The sequence below is a fragment of the Dipodomys merriami genome, unplaced genomic scaffold, assembly GCF_024711535.1.
Source record: "Dipodomys merriami isolate MVZ:Mamm:240054 unplaced genomic scaffold, mDipMer1.0.p SCAF_134, whole genome shotgun sequence".
Taxonomy (NCBI): Eukaryota; Metazoa; Chordata; class Mammalia; order Rodentia; family Heteromyidae; genus Dipodomys; species Dipodomys merriami.
The window spans coordinates 2737059-2747493 of NW_027202649.1; the positions used below are offsets into that span (position 1 = coordinate 2737059).

Below are 10435 nucleotides of genomic sequence, written 5' to 3' on the forward strand. Positions count from 1 at the left end.
TAGATAATAGAAAAATAACAGATACATAGCCAGATATATAGAAATAGATAGATAGATATGATATATAATACAGATAGAAAGATGACAGATACATAGGTAGATAGAGATAGACAGTAGACATATCATAAATACATAGATATGTAGGTTGATACATTGATGACAGATAGATAGGTGAAAGATGATTAATACATACATAGATACAAAGGCACACAGAGGGATAGAGGATACAAAGACAGACACATGGGGGCTGGGAAGGTGGCTCAGTGGTAGAGTGCTTGCCTTGCATGCCTGGCACTGTGGCTCAAGTGGTAGCGCACTAGCCTTGAGCTGAAGAGCTGAGGGACAGCGCCCAGGCCCAGAGTTCAGGCCCCACGACTGGACCCCCCTCCCAAAAAAAAACAAAGACAGACACATAGATGATAGATAGATAGATGATAGATACATATATACATACATAAATATATACATACATATATAGAATACAGATAGATTGATAGACATAGATGATAGATAATAGACTGAAAATGACAGATACTTAGCTACATAGAGATCACTAATAGAGAGAGATGATAGATAATAGACAGAAAGATGACAGATATAAACACTCAGGTAGATGACAGATGGACAGATAGAGATTTATACAAAGACAGACACATAGCTGGATAGATAGATGATAGATAGATAGATAGATAGATAGATAGATAGATAGATAGATAGATAGATAGATAGATAGATAGATGATAGATAGATGATAGATAGATAGATGATAGATAGATAGATAGATGATAGATAGATAGATGATAGATAGATAGACAGATAGATAGACGATAGATAGACGATAGATAGATAGACAGATAGATAGACAGATAGATGATAGATAGATAGATGATAGATAGATAGATAGATAGATAGATAGATAGATAGATAGATAGATAGATAGATAGATAGATAGATAGATAGAATATAGATGATGATGAGTTGATAGATGGTAGAGAAATTGACTGGTCTCAGCAGACTTTGGTGACCAGTAGGAGCGACAGTGGCGCGGCTGGTCTACCACTGGACCAGCCCAAAGGCCATCACCAGCATCTAGCCTCCTGGAGACGCCATCAGAGAGTTCCTTCTTTAATGGTAAAAGTAATAGTTGCCTCCAGCAAATTGGAAGCTCTGAATTACCATAAATAAAATCCCACAAGAAATTCTTTACTTTGTTTATTAAGTAAACCTTTCAACTACTAGTCAAGTGTTATTTGTCCTTAATGTGCTTTTAATATGGTAATATATTCAGCATCACAGTAAACCAATATCCAGGAAACTACAGAGTGTCTTTTCCTCACTCCATCTATTCCAAAGTGACGAGTACTTAAGCCACAAACACAAACAAGAGTCTGGTCCTTCCCTCGCATTGTCTCTAGTCACCGGCTGCTTTCCTCTGTCCCATCCATTTTGTTCTTTCTTCTCCTTGGCCTTGTTACTGAGACGCAGCATAATAAAAATGTCCTGTGTCTATTGAAATGGAAACCCTTCTTAACTTTTCACATTGCAAATTTAAAAAACATCTTCCCCAGTTGGAAGACTCTTCAATGTTATAGTTTGGGCATGAGAATTAAATTTTAACAGCATGTGAAGTACCTATTGATTACACTCACTTGCAGCAAGCTTGAGAGCGGATGGGAGCTGTAACTTTGAGTTGTGAAACAATTATTCTTGCTATTGACTTCAAACAAAGAGTTGTGCTCATTGGAAAGTTGAGCTTCCAAAGAACTTAGTGATAGTATGGCCGCATGATGTAGCACCTCTTTGATCCACTTTGAATCATCAGATTTCTGAGAAACCCACTTCTAGACTATATGTGGCTATGAATTAAAAGGACAGAAAAGCTAACTTGAAAACTGTGCCCCCCACCAGGCACACACCTGGAATCCTAGCTACTCGGGAGTCTGAGATCTGAGGATTGTGCTTTCTAGCCAGTCTGGGCAGGAACGTCTATGAGACTCATATCTCTAATCAACCACCAGAAAACCAGAAGTGGTGCTATGGTTCAAAGTGGTAGAGCGCTAGCCTTGTGCAGAAGAGCTCAGGGACAGCACCCAGGCCCTGAGTTCAAGCCCCATAACTGACAAAAATAAAATAAAATAAAATATCCTCTGCACTCCATATTCTATCCATAAGGACTGTACTAGGATTTGTATGTGACATATCTAACTTCACCATGAAGAGTACCTAGTGAGATAAAATGCACTTTCATACATCTTCAAATAAAACTTAAGAAATTTACAGACGAGATATTCATTTCCCCAATCATAGACACATGATTTTTACCATAACTGAGAAATTACTGACATTTAAAAAATAATTACTACCTTTTTCATTCTTGGAGGAATCGCTCCCCCTGGAGTAATTACAACCCTCCTTGCCTCATGTTGATATTTTTTATCATAATAATATATGCAAATAACATACGAGATACTTTCTCAGTAAGCCTGGCTGGCTGAATTCTGTTTAACTTTCATAAATCTAGCCTCTTGCTAGAGATCACCAATATTGAGTCTGGTCATGGAGGCACATCTTATAGTTTCAGAAACGTGAAAGGATAAAATACACTTGGTGAAGACTTAGACTCTGGGGGAAAAATCATTTCAATCCCCTAATAATATTTGAAATGGTATGATGGAAAGCAGAGGCTCCTGCTCATGACTGTAATCCTAGCTATTTGGGATGTTATCATCAGTGCACCAGAGTTTGACAGCAGCCTGGGCTATATTCATGAGACACTTTCTCGACAAGGTTTGAGATCAACCTGCGTGTATACACAAGATTCTTTCTCAATCAACAGGGAGCTGAGTGATAGGTACCTGTCAGCATGACTATATAGGGGTCCAAGATAAAAAGATCATGGTTCCACGCCAAACCAGACAGAAAACTCCAATGGAAGAAGCTGGGAATGGTGGTATATTGCCTATAATGCCAGCTACCATGGAAGCCGACAATGGGCGGATCATAGTCCAGACGTGTGCCAGTGAAGGAAGGAGATTATCTCAAAAATAATCAGTGCAAAATTACTAGAGGCATGGCTTGGTGGTTGGGCATCTGCCTAGCAAATGTGTGGCCCTGAGTTCAAATCCCATTACAAAAAAAAAAAAAAACAAGCATGATGGACATTTCTGGTGATTATCAATCAAGATAATATGTGAACTCAATAGAAGTAGGAGTTACAAAGGAAAGGAGAATCACATTTCTTTCTCAGGACATTGAAAGTATACCAGGACACAGATGTGGACTGGGTGTGGGGGAACAAGCCTCTAATCTCAGCTACTAGGGAGGTGAAGGTCAGAATTACAGTTCAAGGTCAACGGGGCCCAAAGTTAGTGAAACGCCACCTCAACCAACCAATTGGAAATGGTGACCAAAACCTATCATCTCAGCTACTGATGGGTATAGGTAAGAAGATCATGGTTCAAGACTACCCTTGGCAAATGCATAATACTCTATCCAAAAAATAACTAAAGCAACAAAGGGAGAGGCAGGGGTCAAATGGTAGATGAGTTTCCTAGCAAGTGGGAGGAGCCCTGAGTTCAAATCCTAGTCCTGATTTTAAAAAATAATTAAAAGGACACAAATATTCAAGGACATTAAACACAGGGACCACGGTTGCATGGCATGATTAGACTCCATGGGGCATCCACATTCTAGGAAATAATTGGTTTAATTAGAAGTGTCGGAGGGAGGCTCCTCCAAGATAATTATGTTTTTTGTTGTTCGAGATGATTTTATCTCGATTTCTCAAGAGTCCAAGTTTGCCAGGATCATTTTGATCTTGACATTAAGTTAGAATCATGCAAGGGAAGAGAAAGAACATGGTCTGTGTTGTCCCCAGAACATAGCGCACAGCTTTGTATTTTCACTCACATCCATCTTTTCTTGTGCCGGAAGAAATACAAGACTGTCTGGCTGTGGCGTCGACTGGCGTTTTCTCATATGCACTCTCAAATCTCGGCACTGCCTGCTTTGGTGCTGAAGTGAGATGGAAAGGAGTCAGGCCAGCAATGTGATTCCTGGCTGCTGTTGGCATCGCTGAGAAGCAGATCCGCAGCTGTGGACGCGGAGATGGTGGCATGCAGACTCCCCGCCACGGTGAACCTCTGCTCAGCACAGTATGTGCAATAATGTTCCCGGATGTGCAGTTGCATGGTACCTAACATTTCAGACTGGCATGGAATGCACATGGGCCACCACCTCCACCACCTGTGTGTGTGTGTGTGTGTGTGTGTGTGTGTGTGTGTGTGTGTGTGTGTGTGTGTGTGTGTGTGTGTGTGTGTGTGTGTGTGTGTGTGTGTGTGTGTGTGTGTGTGTGTGTGTGTGTGTGTGTGTGTGTGTGTGTGTGTGTGTGTGTGTGTGTCTTTCTGCACTGAGATTTAAACTCAGGGCCTCACATTCACTAGCAGATACTCTACCGCTTAAGTTATTTTTGTAACTAGGGTCTTCCACTTCGGCTTGGGCTAGCACAGCCCATGATTCTCCTACTTGTAGCTAGGCTAAAAGACATACATCACCAGACCCACCTTTCAGGGGTTGAGATGATATCTTGCAAACCTTTGCTGCCCACTCTGGCTTTGATCCATGATCTTCCCAATCTCTGCCACCCCAGAAATTGTCAATGGTTGACACAGCACATGCTTTGTTATATTATTATATGTGGATTATTATAAGCCACACATGTTTACTCTATGTATTGGTTGTCTATCTTGTCTCACTAAAATATTAGCCTCATAGTGTAAGCGTGCGAATTCACAGAAACTAGTGCAAAGATGGAATCTGTGCTAATCTGATGAAAATCCCAGAATCCTTTTCTTCGTAGCACAGTATTTTTTTCAATAATGGTCTTAAATAAAAATCTAAACATGTGGCTGAAATCTACAAGCACCTGCCTTCCCGTTACAGTGGAATCCCTTGTAAACTATATCTCAAAGATGTGACTATTGCTTTGGGTTTTTTTTGAAATTTCTGGTAATTAATAATACCTCACACAATTCTCTTAGGGTTGAGTTCTTCGATGCCAATCAATTTACCCCCTTCTACCCTCCCCCCACAGCAAACTGGCGAGCAACCTTTAGTCCCATTTCTTGTCTTACCAGATCAAACGTTTCTGAAAGCTTTAATAATTCAGTGGATTGAAAAGTAAATATTTACACCCTCCCTCTGCTCCGTCAAATTTTGATTTATATCTTTGGTTTGCAATGTTTATGCCAGGGAAATTTCCTCTGGAAGATTACAATTAAGTTACAGAAAGACCTAGTGCTGTGTTTTCTGTGTAGGTATTTGTTTTTTGTTTGTTTCATTCAAATTAGCAGTGTGTGAAAAAAAAATGATGTAGAGAATTTCGGGTGGCGACCAAAAGCTGCTCGTAGTTTGCTTCCTAAGCCCATTATAATACTTGTCTAAAAGTTTCCATTTAGATTTATTATAGTGAGACAGGCCATCTCAGTAAATGACATCATGCATCAGATTGAACGTACTGGCATTATCCCAGAGGTTTAAAAAAAGTGGGTTTTTTTTTTTTTGCTTCTTTACCTTCTTTTTTTTTTTATCTTCCCCAGCCAGACTGAGATGATAAGCTGTCATGGGCCAAATATCCTCATATCACTCTTCTGGGTCAACAAACTGCAGTCATTCTACTGTGTCCAACAGAATGTGGCTGGAAAGGTGAGCTTGGCTGGGGCATAGATTCTCAGAAGGAGGGAAAGCAGAGAAGCAGCCTCCCGTGTCACCTACTGATTTGATCAGTTAACATCTCCCCAGTTTGTAAAAATTCTTAAACATATGACGAAAGCACCATACGCCTAACTAATGAGAGATACCTATCCCCAGACTTGCTTACAAATTTGTTAAATTCAGTCTGAGATGCCTATCACTAAGGTTGTATTTATTTCACAGGCAACAGGACTGATAGAGATAGATATATAACAGATATATATGTATATGTATATATATACATATACATATATATATACATATATATATATATATATATATATAGTCCCCAAAACAACCTTAATGTCTGTCCTCTGCTTCATTAAACTTTAAAGAAGCTTTGTCCCAGTTTTAGGCTCCTGGCTTCTCTATTCATAGAGCATTTCCTCTATATAACTTACGATTAGATTCTCTGTCCCTTCAGGTACAAGCCACCGTCCAGTCTCTTGCTAGTTGTACAACCAAGAAAATATCCTTTCTCACTCCTTTGGAATATAGGCATGAAGAAAGGTAAAAGGTCCCTTAGGCTGAAGGTCTTTTGGGCTGGAATGTGACTCAAGTGCCTAGTATGTGTAAGGTCCTGAGTTCAAAGTTCAGCCTGAACAGAAGAATTTTAAAAGAGGAGGAGAAGGAGGAGGAAGTGGAGGAGGAGGAGGAGGAGGAGGAGGAGGAGGAGGAGGAGGAGGAGGAGGAGGAAAAAGTTTATATCTTCCAGACTCTGTGGGAGGCTTAGTGACTAATTTCTGTAAACTCCAATTAGCAAACAGATGGCCTGATCACACAGGCTAGTGCGCGCTCTCTCTCTCTCTTTCTCTCTCTCTCCCTCCTCTCTCTCTCTCTCTCTCTCTCTCTCTCTCTCTCTCTCTCTCTCTCACACACACACACACACACACACACACACACACACACACACAGCATCTTCTAGTACTTTCCAGCAGCTCAGTTGTGCTTCAAGGTCCCCACCCAACTCTTGCAAGACAATCAAACTCCACTGCAATCCTGTTGAAGAAAAGTCTTTCCTGTCCATGTAAGTCAACCCAGTACACATTTCTTTGACAGATCATTGGTTTCAATTGTTTTGTTTAGAATGATGTGTCTTTCATTTATCTACCTAATGAGACATATTCTCTGACAATCCAATTTTATAACCAAGGTCTAAGAGAAGAAGCTGAGGAGTAACTGTTTCACAATGAATACAGATACACTGGGGGCTACTACACTTAGCCAGGCACCTCATCCGGGCTATTCAAGAGGCTGAGATGTGAGCCTTGAAGTTTAAAGCCAGCCTGGGCAGGAAAATCTGTGAAACTCTCCTCTCTAATTAACCAGTAAAAAGCCAAAAGTAGAGCTGTGGGTCAAGTGGTAAAGAGTTAGCCTTGAATAAAAAAAGCTCAGGCCCTGAGTTCAATCCCCAGGACTAGCACACACACACGCACGTGCACGCGTGCACACACACACACACACACACACACACACACACACACACACACACACACACACACAGACTACTCCACTAGTGCTCCAGTCATTGGCCAAAATAAATTCCGAATAGCAACAAGAACTGTCACGGGGCTCTCTCTCTCTACTCGAGATGATGATGGCTTTTGCTGAGAAAACAAGTTGATTGATGGGTCACTGACATAACGCTGACTGGTGACACAGTCGGCAATCTTGCAGTATCACTGACACAATCACTAACACAGGGAAAGCCTCACCCAGGAGGCCAAGGCAACCCGTGGGTCCCCCCTATACCAGCCACCGCTTTGGGGGGCAGTAGAAGAAAGGTTAGGAGATCAGGCCCTGTGGACATTTACCTGCAAGGACCAGCACGATCTAAAGAGGCCACAGGGATCACCAGGGGCCGTGGGTTTTGAGATGTAACCCAAGATGTGCTCTCCTGTGGGTGTCTGCTCTGACTCCATTGCTAAGAGGATCTTTTCTGTCTTGAAACTACACCACCACCGTGATGTTTGACAACGGTGAAAAACAGGGGACCTGCTCATGTCACTCTTCAACTGCTGACTAACCTTCAGCTCAGAGGTTTGGACTTGATCTTGGAAAAATCACACTAACCAGTATGTCAGAGCTGGAGAACTAATTCAATGCTGTGAACAGTGCGCTAAGATACTTACAGTATCTGTAGGAGCGCTTTTCTTTGGGTGCCCAACATCCTCAGAGTTGTTGGTTTGCCTTGTATCAATTATGATTTTAGATAGAGATAGAAAGATAGATAAATAGATTGATAGAGATTGAAATATATCACATTTTCTGTAAATTAGAATTGTATCTTTTATATATAGACCCAGAGAGAGAGATTGATTGAAATACATCATGTTTTCTGTAAATTATTATTTTATATTTTATAGACAGATAGACAGATCAGATAGATAGATGGATCAGATAGATAGATCACATTTTCTTGATCCATCTCATGGTTATAGGGCATCTGGGCCGTTTCCATAACTTGATTATGGTGTCTAGTATAGCGATGTACATGTATGTGCAAGTGTCTTTATTGTACTCTGACTTGTGATCTTTTGAATAAATCCCAGGAGTGGCAGTGCTGGATCATAAGGTAGGTCTAGTTTTAGTTCTTTGAGGAATAGCCACACTGCATTCCACAGTGCCTGCACTAATCGACATCTTCACCAACAGTGTGGTAGGGTTTCTTTTTCCTCTGAATCCAAGTTAGCATTTGTTGTACTTTGAATTCTTGATGATGGCCTATCTTACTGAGGTGGAATAAAATCTCAGCCTTGTTTTGATTTACATTTCCTTTATGGCCAGGGATGTTGAACATTGCTTTATGTACTTATTGGCCATTTTTACTTCTTCTTCTGAGAAGTTTATTTGGGTCCTTTGCTCATTTATTGATTGAGTTATTGAGTCTTTGGGGGTTTTGTTTCATTGAGTTCTTCTATGTTGGTTTCACTAGCCCCTTGTCAGCTGTATAGCTGGCAAATGTGATATATATAGATTGAGATGTGGGTATGTATATATGTATATCTATGTATGTGTGTTCATGTATGTATATGTAACTATATTCATCTATAAAGAAGAATATTATGTCATCTTTAGGAAAATGGATGAACTTGGAAAATTTTATGAAGTGAAGTAATTTAGGCCCAGAGAACAAAAAAGCACATATTTTCATATTTTATATTTTCATATAAGCATGTGTAAAAACACATATGGAACTATATGCATATACATATATATATACATATATATATAATAATCAAAGTGATGAAAGTATGGTATATGCAGGGGTAGATTTCCATTGGCATAACCCCTTTTAAACAACAGACATTTAACAAAATTAATATCAGGGAACTGAACCATGTCTTATCTGAGGAGGGTGGGGGCTGAAATGGAGGGGCAGATGATTGGAGGAGGAATGATGGGTGAATTCAGTCAGAATAGTCCCTGGACATATGTGAAAATGGGAGTAGGACTTGAGGAGATGAGTGGGGTTGGGATAGATGAGAGTGGAGGAGACTGATAGACAGGGTGACGTTGCTCACGATGCATTGTATACATAAATTGAACACGTTGAAAAATTATGATTTTCTGAAGCTATCCACGAATCATCAGGAATACCGTTATTCCCATGCAGATATGGGCAGTCATCTGAATATAATGCATCCATACAATTGCAAAAGCAGTTTGCTATAAGACATTGACACAAACACATACACACGTTAAAGAGCAGAATCATGCAGCATTTAGTGGACAGATCAGTGACTTGGGGTTCAAACTTTGCAGAGATAAGCATCAACATATGTAGTCATATAGATAGTATCTGTTGGCTTAAATAGATATAATGTTCTACAACAGCATGGCAGGGTGGTATGCAAGTAGAATTTAGAATTCAAAGCCAATAGGTACAATATTCCCCTTGCACACATTTAATTCTAGAGATGCTTTCACTCATAGACCTATTTGCTACACAATGAACTGCTTCCTCTAACACACATGCACCCCAGCCAGCTCCATCTGGTTCCTACTCTTTGGGGGAAAAAATGAGAGGAACACACAAAGGTTATGATTTTTACGAAAAACGTAGAGCAAAAAAATGCTATAGTGAAAGTAATGTTACAAATTATTTTCCTACCATGAGTCACACACATCTCAGTATTTTGAATTATCCTTGTTTCAATTTTTTACCTGTGTTTGAACTGATTTCTCTGTCTTGGGTGATACAACAAAATCAAATATCAATATGTTTGCATTTTAGATATTGTGTTGAAACAGTGAATAAGGCAAATGTAACACCACTACAAACTCTGCCTATTAATCTGATGTTAGCCATGGCTGTAAATTTGAATCCTGAATTCACGGTAGACTTGCTTTTATCATCTCCTAAATTGGAAAAGAAATATCTTTTGCAAGAAATAACGAATTGCAAGCCACTAGTGAGTCTGTATTAGAAGAAGAAGGCCAGCAAGTATGTTACTGGTTTTGCCAAGAGAAAATTTAGCCAGTATTTTCAGGAAGTATAATGAAGATTGTCAGGAAAAAGTACAAGTAGAAGATGGGGAGGGCAGGGAACACACCACATCGTTTTGTTCTGTTTATCTCCATCTTATTTCTATTCGTGATGCACAATGGAAAGTTCTAAATTGACCTTCCTGATTAAAAAGAAGAAGAAGAAGAAAGTAAGTCTCACAAAGCGACCTCATTT

The 10435-nt window shown here is 39.9% G+C and overlaps 1 protein-coding gene across 1 annotated transcript in view; it reads right to left on the reverse strand.

The window, feature by feature from the left end:
* The window catches only part of LOC138825097 (contactin-associated protein-like 4), a 230957-nt gene that overhangs the window by 162259 nt on the left and 58263 nt on the right, over positions 1-10435 (reverse strand). The gene's annotated exons all lie outside the window — the stretch shown is intronic.